We start from the raw sequence: 22,685 nt of genomic DNA, 5'->3' as shown, positions 1-22,685 counted from the left end.
GGTATCAGGATAGTGGGGTATTGTGGATCACATTATTTTGGGGAGGATTGTGGAAGGACGTTGAAACTTTGGGCTAGAAAGCTTGGTGAGCTGTTCTGTAGGAGCTTGGAAGATAGGAATGTGGAGACCCAGCTCTCGCAGTTTCAGAGGGAGGTATGAGGACTCTACTGGGGCCATTTGTTATTTTGAATTAAACTCCTGTAGTTTTGGTTAGTTGAGGCTGAAGAACCCACCATGAGTAGCCAGCAAGACACCAGAACTCCTAACATGAAACCTCTGCTTCGCTGGGACCCTTGGCGCTGGTTAGCTGAGCTGAGCAACCAGTGATTTAAAAGATGGTATCTTCTGGGAAGTGTTTCCTGAGAGTCAGCACACCGTGCTGTGTTCCAGAGGTGTCCAAGGTTGGACCTCATGCTAGAGACCAGACTTGGCAGTTTAAGGGTCACTCAGTGTAAATGGTACTGGTTTTGAAGGCATGAAGGGGTTGTGAAGATCATCTGAGGCTGGCACTGTGGGAGGCCAGGAGAAGCCATTGGTGAAAACCTCAGTGGCAGTTGAAGGCCCAGGTCTGAAGGAGTGATGCTGAGAAGCTGAGGCTTGGCACCATGCAGTGAGCCATGACAGATCAGCTAAACTTGATGCGTCTCGATCATACATTCCTTTCCGTGGAGAAGGTACCCCTGAGCCTTTTTCGTTGTTATGACAAAATCTTAGGAAATGGCTCCTGTGTTTCTTGCTTTGCTCTCTCATCTTCCCATTAAAGAGAACTTCAGTCAAAACAAGAGGACCCAAGGCTTTACATCCAGCTTTTCAGCTTCAGCAACGATTTCTTTATCAAATGAATCAATACTGCTTTCTTCTTAGCAAACAGGAGGCTTACATACCCTCCTACAGTTCTTGACAAGTCCTTGCCGAGTGTCAGACCGTCTGTATGGTCACTGGATCTATTGTTCACCTCAGTTGTAGCGTCTCCCTCCCCTCTCCACACCAGCACCCCCTCCCTCTTCCACAGCGTGTGGAGGACTAACTTCACTTGCTGGTGGAGGTTGGTGGTGTCTCATTGCTGGCTGTGGAGCCAGTTCTCTCATCCTTTCCTTTCCTTTCTTCCCTGTACCACTGACGTTATTCTCAGGCGGGTTTCTGAGAATGAATGTACCGAGTTGATGATGTGTGTAAGCATACTGCGGCACCCACAGGCTTTACAAGAATTACCTATTGCTTGCTTCTCTGGATTGACAAGTAGATCTGCTTCAAGACTCTCACACTCAGGAGAGAGAACAGTTTTTTAATGATTTTTTTTTTAATCCATCCATCATATCCTGCTGCTTATTCACCTCATAAAATCCATTGACAATGTTACGGTCATTTTTAACATCAAACTGGGTCTGTGCTCCCAGCTTACAATCAAAATACCCAGTGGGATACATTGGAAGCCAATTGAGTGTCTTTCTAACGTCAACCATGTTGACCATAGCTGTCTGGATTCTGTTCCCTTTACCCTTAACCTTGGCAATCAAATGGGGCATCTTGTAGTGTTAAAACTGGTCTGTTGCACTGCTGTTGAAAACAGATATTTTGGCTAATTAGTAACTTTATCAATCAGATGAACATATGTTGGATTGCACTTTTTTGGTATCTTCTGTCTGGAGAAGAAGGGAGGGCATCAATGACTGACTGCAAGAACTCTCAGTCGGCCTCTGACATGAAAACCTTTCCCCACTGAGGCTATAAGCTTACCTTCTGTATTTTCTCAAAACAGGTGCCAATGGCTGCACAACAGCTCTCTGGATGGTCCCTCTCAGACTGAGCCTGGAGTTTTAATGTGTTTGAATCTGTAAAGACTGTGGGACTTTTAAAGTTATTTTGTTTTATACTGAAATATGAATATTAGTGTGCCATCTTCAGGATAGATGAGGAAGGAAAGGTTGAGAAGTGATGTGTTTGTATGTTAAGCCTGGCAGTAAGGGAGCATGACTTTGATCCCAGGATTTGGGAGGCACTGGCAGGCAGAAGTCGAAACCAGCCTGATCTACAGATCAAGTTTCAGGACATCCAAGAAACCCTACTTCAAAACATCACCATTGCACTCCCCCAAAAAAATAGAAAAAAAAAAAAAGAAAAGAAAACCAACATGTTTGTGTGTTGACATGGGATCAGTTCCACTGACTGGTTTTATGTCAACTCGACAGAAGCTAAAGTCATCTGTGAGAAAAGAACCCCAATTAAGAAAATGCATCCATAAGATCAGGATGTACATGAGCCTGCAGGGCACTTGTTAATTAATACTTTATGTGGGAGTGGTGCCATCTCTGGGCTGGTTGTCTAGGGGTCCCTAAGGAAGCAGGCTGAGCAAACCAAGGAGCAAGCAGAGAAGAAGCAGGACTGCATGGTGTCTGCGTCAGGTTTCTGCCCTGTCTTCCTTTGGTGATGCCATGGAAGCTGAAGCTGAACATGCACTTTCCCTCCCCAAGGTGCTTTGGTCCTGGTGTTTCATCACAGCCATAGTGACCATGACTGAGACACTGTTCTCACTGAGGGTCCTAGTTAGGGTCCTGTCACCTGCACAGAGCAGCTCATGACCATCTATGTCAGCTCCACAGGATGACACCCTCTTCTGGCCTCCTTTGTACCAGGCAGGTACATGGTGCACATATGCAGACATTCATAGACACATGAAATAAAAATAAATCTTTAAGAAAAAAAGTACCAGGTCTAAAGCATCAGCCAGCAATATGATCTTTATAGCTGATGTAGAGCTGGGTAGCTCTATATTCAAAGTAACATGTTAAAATTTAGTAATAAGGGCATTTTTTGTTTGTTTGTCCTGACAGGGTTTCTCTGTAGTCTTGAGTGTCCTGGAACCCACTCTGTAGACCAGACAGACCTCGAACTCACAAAGATCCACCTGCCTCTGCCTTCGAAGTGTTGGGATTAAAGCACTACCACTGTCCTAAGGACAAATTTTAACATAATCTTAGTCAATTGTTTTTTAAATATATGAGGTATGAGTCATTAAAATGTTTAGTCATATGCCCCACGTATATAGAATTTATTTATGGTATATGCTTTACTACTTTACTAACTGATTTTGAGTTTCTAATACTCCCCATATTTAAATTTATGATTTTTTTGGAATACAAAAAACACCTTTCAGAGGCAGGCGGACTTCTGAGTTCAAGGCCAGCCTGGTCTACAGAGTGAGTTCTAGGACAGCCAGGGCTACACAGAGAAACCCTGTCTCGAAAAACCAAAAAAACAAAACAAAACAAAAAACAAAACAAAAAAAAAACCCCAAACAAACCAAAAACCAAAAACCAAACAAACAAAAAAACCAACACCTTTCAAACTCTGAACAAGTTCATTATACAGTGGTTTAAATAGACATTTAGTTTAAACACAGAGGTTTAAATAGTTACTTATGTCCTTTTCTGGTCTCTCTGGGCACCAGGCAGTGGCCTCACATGAATGAAGACATTCACACATACACATAAAATAAAATAAATAAAACTTAAAAAGAAACATAGCTTTAATAACACAGAGAAATTTGCCTTTTTTTTTGAGAGATTACCCAGATGACAGCAAACCAGGGATAGAAACAGAAAAGTATTTGCCCAATTACTGAGTATTCATTGATGTGCAGCCCAAGCCAGGTGTAAATATTTCTTTAATATTCTTGAGAATTCTGAAAGATGGCACAGTGGTTAAGAGCAATTGCTTGTTTTCCTTCCATGTTGTTGTGATACACACAAAGCAACTTCAGAGACAAAAGCTTTATTTTAGCTCAGTTCCCAGTGATAGTCCTTTGTGGTGGGGAAGTTGTCAGAGGCTTGGAGCAGTTGGTCCCATTATATCTGCAGTTAGGATGAGGGAACAATGAGCGTGTGCAGGTTGCTATACTGTCCCTGTTTTTGTCTATCTCAGCTAGGGAATGGCCCCACCTAGAAAGGGCATGTCCTCAAGCTCGACTGATTCTTTCAAGATTCTCTCCCACCAATAGGACTCTGCCCTGACAAGCTGACAACCAACATTATCACATACGTATTATGAACACACTTGTGCTGAAGAACAAAAAGATGGACAGGTGAAATATTCCAGACAAGGTCAACAGGAGTGAGGGGTGTCTCTATTTTTTTTTTTAACATTCATTTGTGGTGTATGAAGTGTGTGTGTATCACAGCATGCATGTGGAAGTCAGAGGACAACCTGTGGGAATCAGCTTCCTCTTTCTTCCACGTGTGTCCTGGGACAATTCTCAGGTCCTAAGGCTTGACAGCAAAGGCCACTCCCTGCTGAGCCATAGCAACAGCTTGGATGACTCTGCTTGTGGGCCAGATGTATATTTTATTAAGGTTTATCAAGCAGCCCTGTAAGGTACTGCTATTTTTCTAGGTTTGCAAGTAAGGCATTCGGGACTTGAAGGGTTGCTTATGTCATAGAACTGCTTAAGGGCAGGGCTATATCATTTGACGTCTTTCCCTGGTTGTCTTCTGATGGAACAAGAAGGCATCTAGGCAACGGAGAGACAGACCAAGGCTGACGAGCAGCATGTTGGGGAAGATGATAGAGTCCAGTGTTTTAAATGTTTGGTAAATTTTCTTTTAATCTTACCCATAGGGCAGGGGCTTTGTTTTGTTCCCAGGAACAAGGCTCAGTTTAAGAACAATGACCTAGGATGGAGAGTGACTGACTGCGGACCCCCATGGTTACCAGGCTGAGAGACTCAGCAGACTTCACTGGAAGGCTGACGTCAGTGGGCTTTATCTCCAGCTTGTTCTGAAACATTGCATCCTTCAGTCCTCTGAGTCACCTCACCTGCAGCTTCTAGAACTCTGCCTCATTTCAGGGTCTACAGGCCAGCCTGTAGGTAAATAATGCTTTTTACTCTTCCTGATTTCATAAAAGTAGAATCATGACTCAGTTACATTCTCCAGAGAGCTAAAGGTATACTCACATGTGTCCAGACCAGGAGTTAGTCACATAAACAACCCGGAGTTGCTAGGCAACCCAATACACAATTAGTTTCAGCGATGGCAGTGTTTGCACTTAGTTCCGGGATGCTCTGGGGATTCTGAGTTAAGGTCCAAGGACACAGGTGCGGAACAGCCATATGTGGGGTTTTTGTGTCAAGCCTGCATTCTTCCCCTTTCCAAGGGCCCCTGGATTTGGTTTACATTTCCTGCTTAAGCTTGCAATAATGAGATGTGAGAATAGGAGGAGGGGAATGCCAGCCAGTTCAGAGAACATGTGAGGACGACATGCGTGTGCATGTGTGCCTCCATGCCACAGTTCAGTTCTATGAGTGCTCAGGCTGGCTCCTAAGGGTTCCTTAGGTTTGTCTTCCAAAGCTCCCCTTTTCCTAAAGCCACTCATACTGGGGATGCCTGCCTCCTGCTATGTATTTTTGTTGCAATTGTTATTGGTTTTGGTTGTTGGACCTTTCTAAAGTTAGGAAGAATTTCCTCTGTCCCTCTGGGACTTATTTCCTTTCTCTAAACTGAGAAAGACACAGAAGAGAGCCTTTCTGTCTGACCAGATTATACTTTCAGGAATCACACAGGTCACAAGTGACACAAAGACAAGAGGGATGGCTAGGGTACACTTCTTTCCCATGACATGGGCAGTAGCCTCTTAGCAGACATTAACAGCTGAGTTTTTTGGAACCCTTCTGGTGGCTAAGCTTACTCCCCCAACCAGGCTCAGGCCCACTGGCCCACCACTGGAACCCTCCCGTCCCAGCCAGGACCAATTCCAGGGAATCTTTCTGCTTAAATCAGCCAGGATCAGCTCCTAAGCTTAGCCCAAGATTCCTGAGTAGACACTTTCCCAGGAGTGTTCTAGAGTGTCTGCTCATTTCTCTTAGCTGGTAGAACCATGCAAACTCTGGATTAGAAGAGCGACAGAGGTCTACCTTATCACAGTTCTAGAGGGGAGGTACCAGAAATCGGCTCAGGGTTGTGTGAATCAAGGACCACAATCCCCCCAGAAATGACTAAGGAACTCGAATCCTTCTTCCAGATTCCAGCAGCTCCCAGGACTCCTGGCCTTACTGCCTTCTGGATGTGGTTACATGATTCTGTTCTCTTCCTCTGTGGTCACATTGCCCTGCCTTCCCTCTGTGTTAGTGTTCCCTCTGCCTTTTATAAGGACATGTAATTGTATTTGAGACCCACCTCCACTCCAGTGTAATCTTCCATCTTGAGAGCCTTACTCACATCTATAAAGACTGCCTCCCATTTCCTCCCTGCTCTTTGCCATAGAAGCCTGCATTCACAGGGTCTAAGACTTAATCCATGGGGACATCTTCTGGGAGGCATTTTCAACTATTTGAGTACCCTCGATGTATTCCTCCATAGCTCATGGTTGGTTTATCTCTGTCTCCTTTACTAGACCGTGTACCTCAGGGGTTCTGGGGCGCAGGGCCCCAAACCCATGAGTTTCTTCTGTTGTGTGCTTTGCTGCCACAGCACGTCTGGTAGGCATGTATAGACATCCACTGACTGAGCTAACAGACCAATTAAATTCAATATATAATGATCACTGCGTCTTTTCTTCAGCAAGCATTTTGAACTTAAAGTTTTAGAGGGAATATGACTCTTAGCAGATGAGAGACATGTGGACCCCGATCCAGCTCCCGGGGCAAACATTGTTGATTTTTTTTTTTTTTTAAATATCAAACACAGTGGCATCAGCAGCATGGAATTCTGGGAAGTTGCTTCTTCTGAGTAAAATTAAACAGCAAGATAAAAAATATTCAACCCGGTTCTGTGCCCCTGTGTAGGGGAATGCCAGGGCCAATAAGTGGCAAAGGGTGGGGTAACAAGCAGGGGGAGACAACAGGGGTTTGTTCTTGTTTTTTTTTTTTGTTTTTGTTTTTGTTTTTGTTTTTTCTTTTTGGAGGGGAAACTGGGAAAGGAGAAATCATATGACATGTAAATAAATACAATATCTAATTAAAAAAATATTCAACCTGAGGCTTGGTGGCTGTCACCTGTAGTCTGGAGCAGGAAGACACAATCTCACAGCAAATTCTCTGCTTCTCTGGCTCTTACAATCTTTCTGTCCCTTCTTCCAACATATTCCCTAAGCCTTAGGTGGGGAGCATTTTGTGGATGTATCCATTGGGGCTGGGTTCCACAGCTCTGCATTTTGATTGGTTGTGGCTTTCTGTTGTGGTTTCTGTTGCAAAGAGAAGTTTCCTTGATGAGAGTGAGGATTACACTTATTTGTGGGTATGAGCACAGATATTTATTGATTGCTATTAGGGATTATGCTGGTTTAGTAAGTTAGTCACCATGATTTCACCGTCACTAAGTAGTTTGCCAGGTTTTCAATACCAGGTATGCTATCCTTCTTGTTGGGTGGTCTTAAGGTCAGTTAGAGAGATGTTGGCTACTGCCAAGGTATGTGTGTCACTACTGCACCTGTAGGGTCACTGTGCCATGCTGGTTGGTTGTTGATGTGGTTCTTGTGTTGGTTGGCTCCACACTGCACCTGTAGGGTCACTGTGCCATGCTGGTTGGTCATTGATGTGGTTCTTGGCTTGGTTGGCTCCACATTGCACCTGTAGGGTTACTGTGCCATGCTGGTTGGTCATTGATGTGGTTCTTGGCTTGGTTGGCTCCTTTGGAAGCTTGCATGGTACCTTCTAGAACTGTGAAAGCTAACTCTCAGGGAGGGGACATTCAGGTTAGTTCCAGCTCAGGGTCCCTTGAGGCCTGTTTCTGCAGTATATGATGTCTTTACCAATAGAAACTTAACCTTCCACTTCTGGAGTGTAGCCAATGGCAACAACAATAAGATGGGAATCTTTAAGCCAATGGTTCTGGCCACATTTCAAAAGAGGGCTTCTTGTGTTTGGTACCGGGGTTTTTGCTAGGTGGTCTGGTTTTTTGTTTTTCTCTTAACAAAGCAGTAACTACCTTCAGTTTCCAAAGCAAATCTCTACATCAAACAGAAGAGATTTTTCTTTAACCTTGAAACATGCTAATTCCTTTTTATGGTGCCAAACACAATTTGCCCTGTCTCCCCCAGTCCCCAGTTATCATCAGCTTCTATTCACCCTAGGAAAGTCGCTTTTCTTACTCCGTCATACTGACATTTACTTTATTGCCTGTCCCCCAAACACAAATACCATCAAATGCTTCAGTTCTCTTCTTGTTTTCTCAGAGGAGACTCATGACCTGCCAAGTGGCTCCATCAACTGCCAAGTTGTGCTCTCTGTCCTATGCTTGCGCCCCCTCCCCCATGTCCCTTTGAGTCCATGCTGCTTAGGAAGATGGTTCCACGTGTGTCTGGTCCTGACCAGCTGCAGCCTGACCTCTGACTCTGAGCCAAGCCTCTAACTTTTGTCTTCCCAAGGAGGGAGCTAAAGGACATGGTGAATGACACTTGTAGGGCAGGCACGCATGCTCAGGGCCAGTCGGTGTGGAGAATAGAGAACACTGTCTTTCCACAGTGTCTGCTGCTGCACCCTGTATCCCCAAGACCCCTTAACCCTGGAGGAAGGACAGTGTGGAATGAAATTATGGAGCTGCTTTCTTCAGACGTATACATTGCAGCTGATAGATCTATAATGTTATGTTCATCAACCATGGATGACTGTATCACATTTCTTTTATTTTTTTTGAAAAATATAAATTGCCTTCATATTTTTTAGAGATATATTTCTTTATTTTACATATATGGCTGTTTGTATGCCTGTATGTCTGCACAACACAAGAGGGCATAGGATACCATGGGGCTATAGTAATAGATGGTTGTGGGCTGACACATGGGTCCTGAGAGTTGAACGCAGAACCTCAGGAAGAGTAGCCATGCTTTTAACCACTGAGATATCTCATATTTCATACAGGAAGATAAACATGTTTTGATGGTGTATACTTAATCATTTCTTTTCATGGATATGTATGTGGTATGCGTGTGCGTGCACGTGTGCATGTGTGTGTGTGTGTGTGTGTGTGTATTTGCTCATGCCTGTGCATGTGAAGGCCAGAGATTGATGCCCAGTGTCTTCCTTAATTACTCTGTTTACTGAGGCAGGATCTCTCGATGAAGCAGAGCTTGCCAATTTGGCTAGTCTTCCTAGCCATTTTGTCCCTGGCCTTGAGTCTCTAGGTCCCAAACAACAGGGTTACCAATGGGCTTCCATACCTGTTAGCGTTTGCATGAGTGCTGGGCATCCAAACTCTCTTCCTCATGTTTGCATGGCCAGCCCCTTATCTGCTGAGCCATACTTGGATTGAACAGAGGGCCTGGTACATGAGAAGCAAGTGCACTACCACTGAGATAGTTTTCTCCACCCAAGGCTGCTATGGTTTGGATGTTGGTTTTGTTTTTAAAGATGGTTGTTCTTCTCTTTTGAGAATTGTTGAGATCTCTAGGCTAGAGTTTAATAGGATTGGCATGGTTATTTGTACTGATGTCTACATGGCAACTAAGCAGACTGCCAGAAAGGGCTCTACTGGGAATCGAGTAAATAGAGGATGCTACATATTGTAGTTCAGGAGTGTATTTCTTTATAGCTTTGGCAGTAAAACCAGGGCATAAGAGCCATATGATCTTTCTATGTTGTATAGAGACATCACAAGGCCCTAAAAGGCTTTCCTTGGTCTGTGATTGTCAACTTGACACAAGCTAGGGCCATCCGGGAACAGAGAGCCTCAACTGAGGGGCTGCTTCCATCAGGGTGCCTGTAGGAAGGTCTGTGGAGGCAGTTTATTGATTAATAATTGATGTGGGAGGGACCAGAATGGCACTTTGGGTGGTGCCATTTCTGGGCAGGAGCTCCTGGGACATATAAGAAAGCAGGTTTGAGCCGTGGACAACAAACCAGTAGGCACCGTTCCTCCGTTCCCTGTGCTCCAGCTCTTGCTTGAGTTTCTGTGCCAACCTTCCTTGGTAATGGATTATTGATCACTACCTAAAAGTGTAAATCAAATAATCCTTTTCCTTTCCACTTTTCTTTTGGTATTTTATCACAGCAACAACACTGGAGTGGGCTGCTCTTTGGCTATTGTAGAATTGCCTCCTCTGGTGTTGGGAGACTGTCAGCTCTGGCCAGCCTGTCCCAGACCCCACCCCTAAAGATGCAAGATCTTTGGCTAGAGAGTCCCAAAGTGCAGGAATCTATTCTTTCTCCTCATGCCTCCACAAGAAATTAACACATATAAAGCATTTCTCACCTTTCCCCCAGAGTTTAGAACTCCTTCACGATTAGAAAGAGAAAGTGAATGTCATTTGTATTCATTTCTAGACTTTTAAAAACAGTAGTGTGTATGTGTGTGTGTATGTGTGTGTGTGTGTATGTGTGTGTATATGTGTGTGCATGTGTGTATGTGTGTGTGCATGTGTGTGTATGTGTGTGTTTGTGCATGTGCATGTGTGTGTATGTGTGTGTGCATGTGTATGTGTATGTTTGTGTATGTGTGTGTGTGTACATGTGTGTATATGTATGTGCATGTGTGTATGTGTGTGTGTATGTGTGTGCATATGTGTGTATGTTGTGTGTATGTATGTGTGTGTGTATGTGAATGTATATCATTTGTGTGTGTATACCAGTGGACGTCAGAAGAGAGTATCAGATCCCTTGCAGCTGTAGTTACAGATAGTTGTGAGCCATCTGGATACTGGGAACTGAACTTGGGTCCTCTGGGTCATCTCTCCTAGCCTCTAAACTTCTGTTTTTAAAGATTAGTTCAAAATTTTCCTGTCATTGTCCATCAAATCCTTTGTGAATTTAACATCTTTGATGGGGAGAAACATCACATAAATATGAAAATATTGTTTACAATTGTCTCTGGACTTAAAAGGGGCAGAGATAACCAACCCAACTTTACTGCCCTTTTCTCTTTTCCTAATCTTCTTTTGGAGCCACTGTTTGAGTGGGAAAATGAAACAAAGAAGCAGCTAGATCAAATAAAGGTATTCATGGGACCAAAGAATGACAGGAGTGAGCCTTGTGTTGGATGGCTACTGTAAATATCGGACAAGGAGAGAACTTTTAAAATGCCTTGCCTAGTGCCTGGGAGTGTAGATTGGTTGTATTATGCTTGCCTTGCATGCATGCCGATCTGTGTTCTATCCCTGCCTCTCCACACATTTGGCATGGTGGTATACTACAGTAATCCCAACAGTTGAGAGGCAGAGGTAAGAAGATCACAATAGATTCCAGGCCAGTTTGGTCTACATAGCAGGACTATAGACATGGCTATAGAATGATACTTTATAATAATAAAAAAAAAACAAATAAATACTTGTCTAATAAGATAAGGTCCATGCTGCCGGGCAGTGCCTTTAATTCCAGCACTTGGGAGGCAGAGGCAGGCAGATTTCTGAGTTTGAGTCCAGCCTGGTCTACAGAGTGAGTTCCAGGACAGCCAGGGCTATACAGAAAAACCCTGTCTCGAAAAACCAAAACAAACAAACAAACAAAAACAAAGAAACAAACAAAAAAGATAAGGTCATGCTAAAGGAACATAATATTTTCTAAACAATTTATTATTTGAGGACGGTCAAATCTCTGACTTAAGAGGAATGACGTCTCCCATGCTTCAGAGTGAAAACTTCAAAGGAAAGTCTTGTTATGCACATATCTGAGGATGATGTTCAGAGCCAACATCTTTTGGTGGATGTGACAGCCTTTAGCTTTTCTCTAATTAACAAGTCCCCAAGTCAGTTTCTAAAACACATTTCTGCTAGTCCTTCATACCAGAACCAGGCCCTTTAGAAGCCAGGTTCCTGATGAATTATTCATTTGTTGCATCAAAATACAGAGCCTTGCTCACCTCTAGGTTGTTTTGCAGTGTCCACTGCCAACCATCTGATAGTTGTGCTAATGTGATTATTGAGAGGAATATCAGTATTCCTCCCAACATGACAGACTGTGGGGAGGCCTCCCAGCACAGGCAATGGGCACCAGCTTCTCCAGTGTCTGTCCAGAAATAGAGGTGAGGAACATCTGGTCAACCCACTGAACCAGACAGGCAATAGTAATTAGTATTGTTTATAACAGATAATATAGCTCTTTAATTTGAGGAGAGACTATTTGGTTTTTTCCAATTACCTGATTTCAGGAAAACAAGTGTTTTCTGATAAAAGATTCCTATCAAATGTTGGCTTCACAGAAGATCAAGACATGGCAAGGACAAAGGCTTTGGGAGGGCACACACCTCATGTAAATGACCTAGAATAGTGTTTCTCAAACTTGGATGTGTTCACGATCGTTAAATTCGAATCACAGTTCCCAATGCAGCCCCAGTGTCTGAATTCCCAGGAGCTCCCAGGGGTGGTATTCCTAGCCACGGCCACCACCAAGCTCAAGCCAAGCCTGCAAGCAGTCAATTCAAGGACTCCCCTTGTTGGACTAGCCAGAACTCCCCCTTTTCCCCCAGCCTCGGGTTAGATCTAGCCTGTGGGCTCCCCACTGTTCTCAGCTTTTTCCATGGCTTCCAGTGGCACCTGGGTGTCCAAGATCCTAAGAACGAGACTGCCTGGTCTCCTTGCAGGTCTGGGGACCCCTGAGCCAGCTCCTGCTGTCACTGTGATTCCCCACCCTGGAGGAGTGTCCCAAGGCTTCACTACAGCCCAACACTTGCCTGGCAATGGCATGGGGTAGGTGTGGTCAACTCCCGTGCCCTGCCTCCCCTACTGGCCAAGGAGACATGGGACCAATGACAGTATCGGGCTGTTGTTCTCCTGTCCTGAAATTCCCCCTGACAAACAAATTGGTCCCTTATCTTTAAATTAAACTTCATTCTATTTTCTTCCATTATATTTTCTATACCTGAGAGTCTCTCTTCTATCTCTTGTATTCTGTTGGTGATGCTGTGTCTACAGTTCCTGTTCTCTTTCCTAGGTTTTCCATCTCCAGGATTGCCTCATTTTTTACTTTCTTTATTGCTTTTATTTCCATTTTCAGTTCTCAGACAGTTTTATTCATTTCCTTCACCTGTTTGATTGTATTGTTCTGTATTTATTTAAGGGATTCATTTATTTCCTTTTTAAAGGCCTCTATCGTCTTTACAATATTGGATTTAAGGTCATCTTCTCGTGCTTTGGCTGGCTGAGGATATCCAGGGCCTGCTGGAAAAGGATAGCTGGGTCTGGTAGCTCCATATTGCCCTAGCTCTTTTTGACTGTGCTCCCATGATGTGCTTTAGCCATCTGGTTTTTCCTGATGTTGACTGTATGTTCCTGGTACCAGCAGGGCTCCTCAGGAAGGCTAGAAGAGCTTTTAGTCTGGCCACATTCCCATTTCAGGTAAGTTTGTGGTGATTGTGAATAATTTCCAAAGTGCATGTCTTGTCGTAAGAAAGAGTTCATTGAGTTGGGCATGGTTCTTCTCTTCATTCCAAGATGTGACCAAATTTGGTCATGTGTGTCATAGCTGGATTCAAGGTTATTTCTGACAGCTGGGTAGTCTAAGACAGCCAACTTCAGGGGTGCTTCTTCAAAGGCTGGCCTTGGTCCCTGGCGTGCACTCCTGAGGTCCAGTCTTCAGACAGAGGTGATAAAGGCCATGGACCTGCCACAGCATTGTGGGTACATAGTTCAGAGACTCACTCCTGCAAGACAAGCATTCTATCCAAGAACCACACCCACAAAACCTCTTTGGAAGGTAGTTTTCATAGAAGGAACATGGCCATATACCTCTGCACACAAGGCTCCAGCTTGCTGCATTGAACAAAACAGCATCTCCAGGCAGGGCAAAAAGCAGGGCAGCAAAAGAGGCAGTCTGTAGTCCAACTCCCAATAATCCACTCCCAACAGTGGTTGGCAGCAGCTATGAATGGAAGTCCAAGGATCCAGCAGTTAGTTGCTCAGTCCCACAAGGCAAGCAGGCAAAGCAAGCCCTAAACTTCATTCTAGATACTGGCAACATAAGCCATATTCTTGGTCAAAATATCACAAGAATGAGCGCTAGCCTAGTTCATGACAGATTCCTTGTTTCCCTATGAAGTACTTGAGCTAGGTCCTCATGTCCTCGTTTATCTTTGCATTTCCTGTCTCCTAAGCCCCCTTCTACCCCCCAGAATGGCTCTGTAAGTTCTGTTACCAGCATTTATAGGCTTTCCCAACTTAGAGTTCTAACCTGTCCTACAGGTTAGCAACCAAACAGTGCCAATACCCGAGCATCCCGCAGGTCCGTCACGACAGTGGCTCCACTCCTTGGTGCCAATTTCTGTCTTGTTTTTTGTTTTTGTTTTTCCTGTTTTTGTGATAAAATACTCTGACAGAAGCAACTTGAGGGAGAAAGAGTTTGTTCTGGTCCACAGTTCAAGCTACAAATGTACTCATGGTACTGAAGGCCTTGACACACAGTCTCTTGATTTAATAGCGATGACTGCTTCCTAGTGTCTGTCTCACTTTCCACTTTGCACACTCTGGGATGTTTGACCCATGGAGTGGTCCTTCTCAAACTTAAATGGGTCTCCCCACATCAATGCACAGTTATGACATTCCTTCACAGGCATCTCCTGTCTGATTCTGTCATGTTGACAGCACTATCCCCAAGTCCTTACTCAAGGAAACCTGATCTTTTAAACATTTAATAGTTTTCTTCCTCTTCTGGACAAATGTGAGCTATTCTGAGGCGGTCTTATATCTTAGGCAGTTTGTGCATGTTTGGCATGGAGCAGAGAGGGTGAACAATTGGACAGTTTTAGTGTCTCCTATCTACACCTGTCTGTGACCTGGGGGCTTCTTTCTGTCTTGCTTCCTTTCCTTAGTTACAAATGAGTATCTGTCTGCTTAAAACCCAGAAAGAAAGCAAGACATGTCCTCAGAGATCACAGAAGTTTCATTTTCTATTTATTGAAATGAAGACCCTCAGGAGATGTCTTAGAATTATTGCCATCTCTTTCTGTCTCTCTCTGCCTCTCTCCCTCTGTCTCTCTCTCTTTCCTTCTCCCTCCCCTCTGCCTCCCTCTTTCTCCATTTTTCTCTCTGAAGTTAGATAAACAATAATATTTGAAATGGAAATGAATTTCCATCCAGACCTGTCTGTGTCACACCTGGGTCAAGGGATTGATGTGAATATTAAGTGGAGATTCTGGAGCTGAGTGCGGGCTTGGAAGGTTTTACAGGAGAAAAGTCAGCTTGAGGAAGCCACATGCAATGCGGTTCTGCCTCATATGGGGGCTGAGGAAGCTCCTGTGGGTTGCCTGAGGCTGGATTACAGCTACATGCATGTTCAGAAGCCTGTCCGGGGTTAAGCTAATGCAGCAGTCTCTCCGAGCCCCTCTTTGCAGCCGTTCCTTCTCATAGCTGCAAGAACAGGTGAGAACAAGACCTTCTAGTTTGTGGAATCATCTCTTGGGGTTTTATGTTTTCATGCTCCCCGATGACCCTGCCAAGTCTTTGTTTGTGAGAACAAATCCAGGTCAGTGTCCGAGTCTCTGCCTACTCTCTGACTTCCTTCAGGCCCTGGCAGTCCTTCAGATTTCCATGGGCTCCTGACCACTTCATCCCATGTTGTCTGGCAAGGTCCTTCCTGGAGGCTGCTTTGGTTAGTGTCTCCTCTGGTAGAGCTTCCCTCAGGGCACGGGCCCCCAAACCCTGCTCCCCTCCGGAGATGTTCCCATGCTCAAGGACCAGGAGACTGTGACTCATGAGCTACAAGAAGTTCTTGGCATGCACCCTGCTGGCTGAAAGAAGATTAATGGCCCAGTGATTGTGCTTGCTGAAGGAGGAGGGCATAGGCGATGGCAATGAGTTCCTGCTAGGAAAATACTTGCCAGCCTGTGGGGAAAGCCAGCCTTGGCTTGGCAGAACGCTGGGCTCACCTAGGTCTATGAAGGTGTGTGTCTCAGAGGGATCCCTCTCCCTTTCCCCTGCAGCTCCTGTCGGAAGCAGGTGCACTAGATGCTACCATACCTATCGCCCCTCGAAAGCCTGCTGCAGGCTAACACCGGGGAAGGCTGCTGGGTGGTTAGACCTAGCCTTGGGGAGCACCTGAGGGCTGTTTCTCAAGGCGTGCCAGTCACTCATTTACTCATTCCTTGTCTTCAACAAGTAGATGGAAGCCCTTCAGTAAGTAGCCATAAGGATTGGGTTGCAGGGCTCCCAAGGTGGCCAAGGTCACCGATGTCCAAGTGCCTTTTGGGAAGTGGCGTCACATTGGCTTCCTCTACCCTCGCTTCAGATACTTTATTCATTTTAATGAAGGGCAAAATAAAGTAAATGAGAGGCAATTTCTATATTGACAAGAGTTACTCACAAAGGAATTAACATTTTCTACACGGAGACAACGAAACAAAGCTAGAAGTGGCAAACTTACAATCGTTTTAGGACATTAAATACTTTTTCATGTAGGTGCCTTTTCATGGCTGTTGCTTATCAAGGTAAAAATGAAATCGGTCTTGAGATAGTGACTGGATACCTCTAATAGGAACAGGAACACCCCAGGAGAGCAGAGGCAGCTCCTGAAGATGCCTTGAAACAGGGACTTAAGAGCAGGGAGTTTTAGCCAGGAAAAAGTGCTGAGCAATTCTGAACCTTAAAACTGCGGTCAGGTGACATCTCGCTTGGGTACTTTAAATCATCTCTAGGTTATAGGTAACTGAGTTGTATAAGTACTGGGAGGTAATTATTCGGCTGTACTGTTTATTGTGCTAATGTCCAATGATGGTAAGACATTTTAGGGAGTGCCTCCGAAGCAGACCGTACTTGCTCAGTACAGATGAGCTGCTGGTATTTTTCATTGGAATTTTGTTGAGTCAATGGATGTGTAGCAGAGAGAGGGCTGACTGTTTTTCATGCATCCCTTCCATGTTAGATTCTGAGGTACAGTAGCAGGCTGTTCCTTGTTGGAGCAGCCAGAAGGGCTGCTTAGAAGGCAGGGCACTGTGGCAGTCAAGAGCAGCTAAGCGTAAAAGGAGCAATGTGCCCCCCACCCCCTACATCCAGCAGCTGAGCTAGTCACCTGGGGCCACAGTCGGGCTTCAGTTCCCATGGGTGGACCCAGGCCAGGCCACATGCTACCTGGAGAGCCCAGTGTCACCATCCTGAGGTGCAGGTCCTCCAGAACCACTCCTGCAGCTGGTTTACATCCCATCTGTTTTCTTCTCTGCACAGGGCATCTGTCTTTGTGCTGATACTAAAAGTCTGCTGGAGCCTGGCTGGCTGCATCTCATGAATTTCTCTAGCAGGCTGAGTTTCAACCTTCTTGGATAACAGATCACTTTTTTTAAAAACGACTATCCTTTAGCCAAACATTTTTGCTGTAACTTCAGGGATCCTGTCTGTGCTGGGAACCACCTGGTGGATTCTTAGTGCCTTTGACACAAAGTGGAAGAAGCATCCGATGACCTTGACGGTGGGACTCTGGCCCAGGGACAAAGGAGCCCCTTGGAGGTCACCTCCAGGGAAATGCTCCACTGAACTCTCCCTACCCTCGCTCACATTTGGTGAGCTGTCTGCCTTCCAGAGCTCTTGCTATGCTCTGAGGAACTGAAAGAAAGGCCCTGATGTTGCACTGTGGGCATAGGCACCATGTCTGCTTTTGCCGTGGATTGGCTTGGTGATTTTGATCTTGGGCGGGTGTTAAAAAAAAAAATCACTCTTTGGTTCCCCGTCTGTGAGCCATTGAGAATAAGAGCACTTCAAATGGGTCTGTCTCATGCCGTTGTTAGGGGGAACAAAGTGGAGAATCTGGCACACAATAAGACCTATGTAAGTGGGCAGGGCCATCAGGGATTACAGCAGCCCTTGTGCCCTGCTCGCCTACCTCTCATGCCCAGGACAGACTCCCTAACCTTGACCTTGAGGTTTGTGGAATGGATGCTTGATGTTGAGTCTACTACCTGAGAGTCCTGGAAGAGCCAGGCAGATCTACCTCCATGGTAACATCAAGTGGCTCACACAGTGAAAAGTCTGGAAGCTGATGTTTCAGAGCTGCGGAGTGTTAGCCACGATCTGATACTTGTCATCCTTCTCTCAGGGAACTCAGGCTTACTCCTGAGTCTATCTCTGTCCTGGCTATGAAACGGGTCACACAAAGTAGCAGAGAGACCCTGCTTCCTTTCTGCAACTTGCCTGCTGTTTCAGCTGTATATGCCCCCTTCCCTTGTTGCTGAGTCTTGGGATATAGGGAGGGGAAGGAGGGTCTCTACTCTGCAGGAAGGCTCCTGTCAATTTGTTTGCTATACCTGTTGCCCCTAGTTTATAGTCCTTTGATTTAAAAAAAAAAAAAAGTTTTTCAGGCAACAGTTGGGTGAAGAGAGACTCCTGGAGGATCTGGCAGGGAGCCAACTCTCCTCATCACTGCCTAAGTGTGAGACTTGCTTTGCGAAAGAACCAGTCTTGTGACGAAAATCCCATTTGGGCCACAGCCTGCATAGGGCTGATGTGAGGCCTGGCCCCACGGGTGAACACAGCCTAGACGGCCGGTTTGTTCTCGGCTGACTAGAGATGGCACAGTGTACATCTGGGTTTAATCAACTGCTGCTGGCCAGTTACTAAATACTAAAATGCCCAGGGAAAGTGTCAGTTGGTGCCCTGTTTACAGCAGGTTACAGCTACACGTGCTTTGACGCCTCAGAGCGTGACAGAAAATTACAGGGCTTTAGTTTCCTTTCCACAGGTCCCTGAGGTAGGCTTGCTAGGGGTTGCCTTTTTAAAAGCAAAAGCAAGCAAGCAAGCAAGCAAGCAAGCAAGCGAGCGAGCGAGCGAGCGAGCAAGCAAGCAAGCAAGCACAAAGCAACTTTGAGCCAATGACTTCTTTTCAAACAAGTTTCTTCTAGAAGCCCAGGGTTTAGTTTCCTTGCCAAGGCAGCAGGCTTTCTCTGAGTTGCAGAGGGCGCTTCCTGTGAGCTCTGGAGAGACTTGTGACTGGTGAAGGAGGCAGGCTAGCCATGCTTTACCCTCCACAGCTCAGCAGTCCCCTGGCTTGCTCTTTTCAGACAGCTGCATGTAGGGGCTTGAATTCCAGAGAGGGGTGGTGTCTCTCTTGTCCTAGGCCGCAGAATCTTTCTGCTAATGTCCTTTGCAGTATATTAGGGGTTATTACAACTGCTTGTCTTATATCTGCTTGTCTTCACATGTCAAGAGAGAGAGAGAGAGAGAGAGAGAGAGAGAGAGAGACCCCTCCAGGACAGAACCATCCAGCTAGGGAGACAGGAGTGTGCATGCACACACAGTGAAATGGCTAGACTTAGGAGAAGAGCATCTCCAGACGGAACACACAGCACAGGGGAGGACCTGCCCATGGCTCCAACTCCTGTGCTAGGCGAGAAACAGGAAGGAGAATGGGGAAGGGGTCAGGGCTTCCACAAAGGGTGGCTCAGGCTGGATTTCAAAACTATGCGATTAGACAATGAGCTCCTGCCCATGGTAGTGACAGTGACTGTGTAGAGGGCACCCAGGGGCACTAGCGATCAGCTGAGCTGTATGCATGTATTAATTCTACCTACAAATGCTTTTTGGTGGATGCTAGTATATATATATATATATATATATATATATATATTTTAGATGAGAGAAGAGCAGATCAGAGAGGTTAAGAAACACATTCAAAGTCACACAGCTGGTCTGAGTAGGGGGTCCAAGATTTGAACACAAGAGTCCATTTCTAAAGTATCAACTTTTCTCTTTTAATGGTTGGTTTCTTCTGGCTGCATTTTTCTTGGTACTGATTAGTTTGTGTGCTTGTTTGTTTTATGTCTTAGTTTAATGCTCAGGCTGGCCTCCAACTCTCTATGTAGCTTGGGCTGGCTTTCACCTTGTGATCAACCTGCCTCAGTCTCTTGAAAGCTAGAGTTAAATGTGAACATTACCATGGGGCCAGTCTGTGCTGTTTTTGAGATGTTTTTACTGTGAGTAGTCTTGGAAGTTAGCAGGGATGTTGGTTTCTGGATCCGAGGACACGCATGCTCACTCCTTATTGTAGAAGACTCGAGTTCTGTAAACACTGGTTTCCTCTCCTGTATGAGTAGGCATCGGCTGCCCCTTCACAGTGCTCGGCATCGGCTGCCCCTTCACAGTGCTCGGCATCGGCTGCCCCTTCACAGGTGCTCTGCAGGAACAAGAACTCAGCAGACCCCACCCCAAGACAGATGGCACCCATGCTGCTTTCTGTGCCAGCAGCAGTTAATGTCTTGGTTTCTGACCCTGGAGGTCCATGTCTCCTGCTCATGCCTCTTTGAATTGTGTAAAGGCAGCTATCTGTCTAAGTCACTTTTCTATTGCTGTGATAAAACACCATGACCAAGGCAACTTATGGAATGAAGGATTTACTTGGTTTCTGGCTCCAGATGGGTAGAGTCCATGGTGGCAGAGCAGAGGAGGCAGCAGGCATGGTGGCAAGAATAGCAAGCCAGGACCTCACATCTTGATCCTCAATCAGGAAGGAGAGACAGTGTACTGAGGCACAAGTCTTTGATTTCTCAAAGCCTGCTTCCTGTGACATACCTCCTCCAGCAAAGTCATACCTCCTTCCTAATCCTACTCAAACAGGGCCACCCAGTCTTCAGACATCTGAGCCTATAGGGGGAGTACTCATTCAAACCAATATCTGAAATGCAGGATATCTGATGTGCAGCCCCAAAGGGACCAAGACCAGAGGTTGAGAGCCACTGCCTTAGACAATAAAGCTGATGTAGGTTTGATCCAGAGGCAGGATGATGGAGAATTCTCTTTTTCTTGGAGGATGGATGATCTTTTTGTCTTACTCAGGACTCCAAATGACTGGAGGAGGCCCATCCATGTGGTGGGGGCTTTGGGCTCTACTCTATGGAGACTAAAACCTACCACCACTGTGGTGCTGGTGGGATGGGATGGCTAAGGCGGAAAAGGTGCTTGCTACAAGCCTGGCAACGTGAATTCCAACCTGCAAGGTAAGGTGAGGCACACACAATAATAATAAAAATTAATCTTAAAAATGTAGAAGGTCCTCAATGAAGGAGCTAGGGAAAGGACGCAAGGAGCTGAAGGAGTTTGCAGCCCCTTAGGACGAACAACAATGTGAACTAACCAGTACCCTCAGAGATCCCAGGGACTAAACCACCAACCAAAGAATACACATGGTAGGACTCATGGCTCCAGCAGCATGCATATAGCAGAGAATGGCCTAGTTGGTCATCAGTGGGAGGAGAGGCCCTTGACCCTGTGAAGGTTCTATGCCCCAGTGTAGGGGAATGCCAAGGCCAGGAAGTCCGAGAGGGTGGGTTGGTGAACAGGGGGAGGAGGGAGGGAACAGGGTTTTTTCTTTTCAGGAGGGGAAATGGGGAAAGGAGATATCATTTGAAATGTAAATAAAGAAAATATCTAATAAAAATGTAGAAGGAAGAAAGATGGTCAGACACCATGTGTCTGAATTAGGATCAGAATTTAAACACTTTTAATTCAAGCTCTGTGTCAGCTTTATGAACTTTAGGGTCCACAGCTGGCCCTAGGGAGACACATAACTTCCCAAGAGCTTCAGTTTAATCCTATGGAAGGCAATGACAGACTGGTTAGTCCCAGGTACTAGGGCAGTCTTGTGACTAATTCCTTCTTCAAGAGCTTCCTATCATGGGCTGGACTGTGGCCACTTTGGGAGATGTTTACAAAGCCAGGAATAATCTCTTAGCCCCTCCCCCTCCCCCATGACTAATGACAGAGAGGCTCCTTCTGCTCCTTCTAGGGAAGGACAAGAACCCCAGAGGGATCTGCTTCAACTTGCCTGCCCTAAAGTCTCACAGAGTGGAGATTGCCAGGAGGCGCCTGAGACCTGGGACTCAAATCAAGTCAAATCTAATTGAGGAACAAAAACCCTTTTCTTGATGGATTAATTGTAGGAAAATCCTTAGGTACCCACATACCTAATGTCCTTAACGGCTTCCCTTTAAACATTTTGACTGTTTTTACTTAAGTCTCTTCCTCCTTAGTAACCCCATCGTCCTTTGTAGGAGCTACAGCTTATTTAGTTAAGATTTTCACTGAGCATTCTGAATAGTAGGCAGTGTCAGAGCCATGAGTATAAACTGTGGCTTCATCTTTGATGTACTGAGGATTACAACAGATACTTTATGATTTCACATGTGATGTGCTAAGTACTATTTAATTTCATTCTCTATTCATATTGTTTTCACTTTATAGGTAAGAAAACTAAGGGCAGAGTTCCAGTGCGTTGCTGTCATCTCGTGACCAGGATTCATGCTTACATAGTGGGATTTTGAGAAGTGAAGTGTCCTGTGTGGTGTTTCTGTCTCATGATGTCCATATAACTTATATAATGAGATAAAATCTTAGCTACAGAGCCTTTGGGACAGAAAGAAACGACACTGTAGAGTGTTAATACTTAAACACAAAGTTAACTTTTACAGTCATTCTGTAAGAATAGAGGGTTTTCCTTATGTTTCTATTGTTTAATATTTTATGAGTAACTGAGGTATACTACACCTTAAATCTCAAGTAGTCTTGAAGGATAAAAAGTGGAAAAAATAAAAGTTTTGCTCATTTATTTTATTATTTATTTATTCTTAGACTTTAAACTCTTATTTTATGTATATGAATGTTTTGCCTGTGTGTTGTTTGTGTACCATCTGTGTGCCTGGTGCCTTCAGAGGCCAGAAGAGGAAGTTTGATCCCTGGAGCTAGAGTTATGGGTCATTAGAGGCTGGCATGTATGTAGGCTCTGGGCACTGTATCCATACTTTACATGAGTAACAAGTACTTTTAATTTTGGAGTCACCTCTCTGGCCAAAAAA

At 45.1% G+C, this 22,685-nt stretch overlaps 1 long non-coding RNA gene and 1 pseudogene across 1 annotated transcript in view; both read right to left on the bottom strand.

The window, feature by feature from the left end:
- Window positions 1-629: 629 nt before the first annotated feature.
- Window positions 630-2,643, bottom strand: LOC116088960 (annotated as a pseudogene).
- A 1,162-nt stretch (window positions 2,644-3,805) lies between these two features.
- The window catches only part of LOC116089012, a 36,819-nt gene continuing 17,939 nt past the window's right edge, over window positions 3,806-22,685 (bottom strand). Inside the window, exons 4-5 of the long non-coding RNA XR_004118100.1 lie at window positions 4,708-4,858; window positions 3,806-3,851 (exon numbers count right to left, since the gene is read on the bottom strand). This is a non-coding gene — a long non-coding RNA (uncharacterized LOC116089012). The remainder of the gene's footprint in view (window positions 3,852-4,707; window positions 4,859-22,685) is intronic.

This window comes from Mastomys coucha, unplaced genomic scaffold, assembly GCF_008632895.1.
Source record: "Mastomys coucha isolate ucsf_1 unplaced genomic scaffold, UCSF_Mcou_1 pScaffold14, whole genome shotgun sequence".
Classification (NCBI taxonomy): domain Eukaryota; kingdom Metazoa; phylum Chordata; class Mammalia; order Rodentia; family Muridae; genus Mastomys; species Mastomys coucha.
The sequence above is the reverse complement of the archived record's forward strand: the minus strand, read 5'-3'. Positions and strand labels throughout refer to the sequence as shown.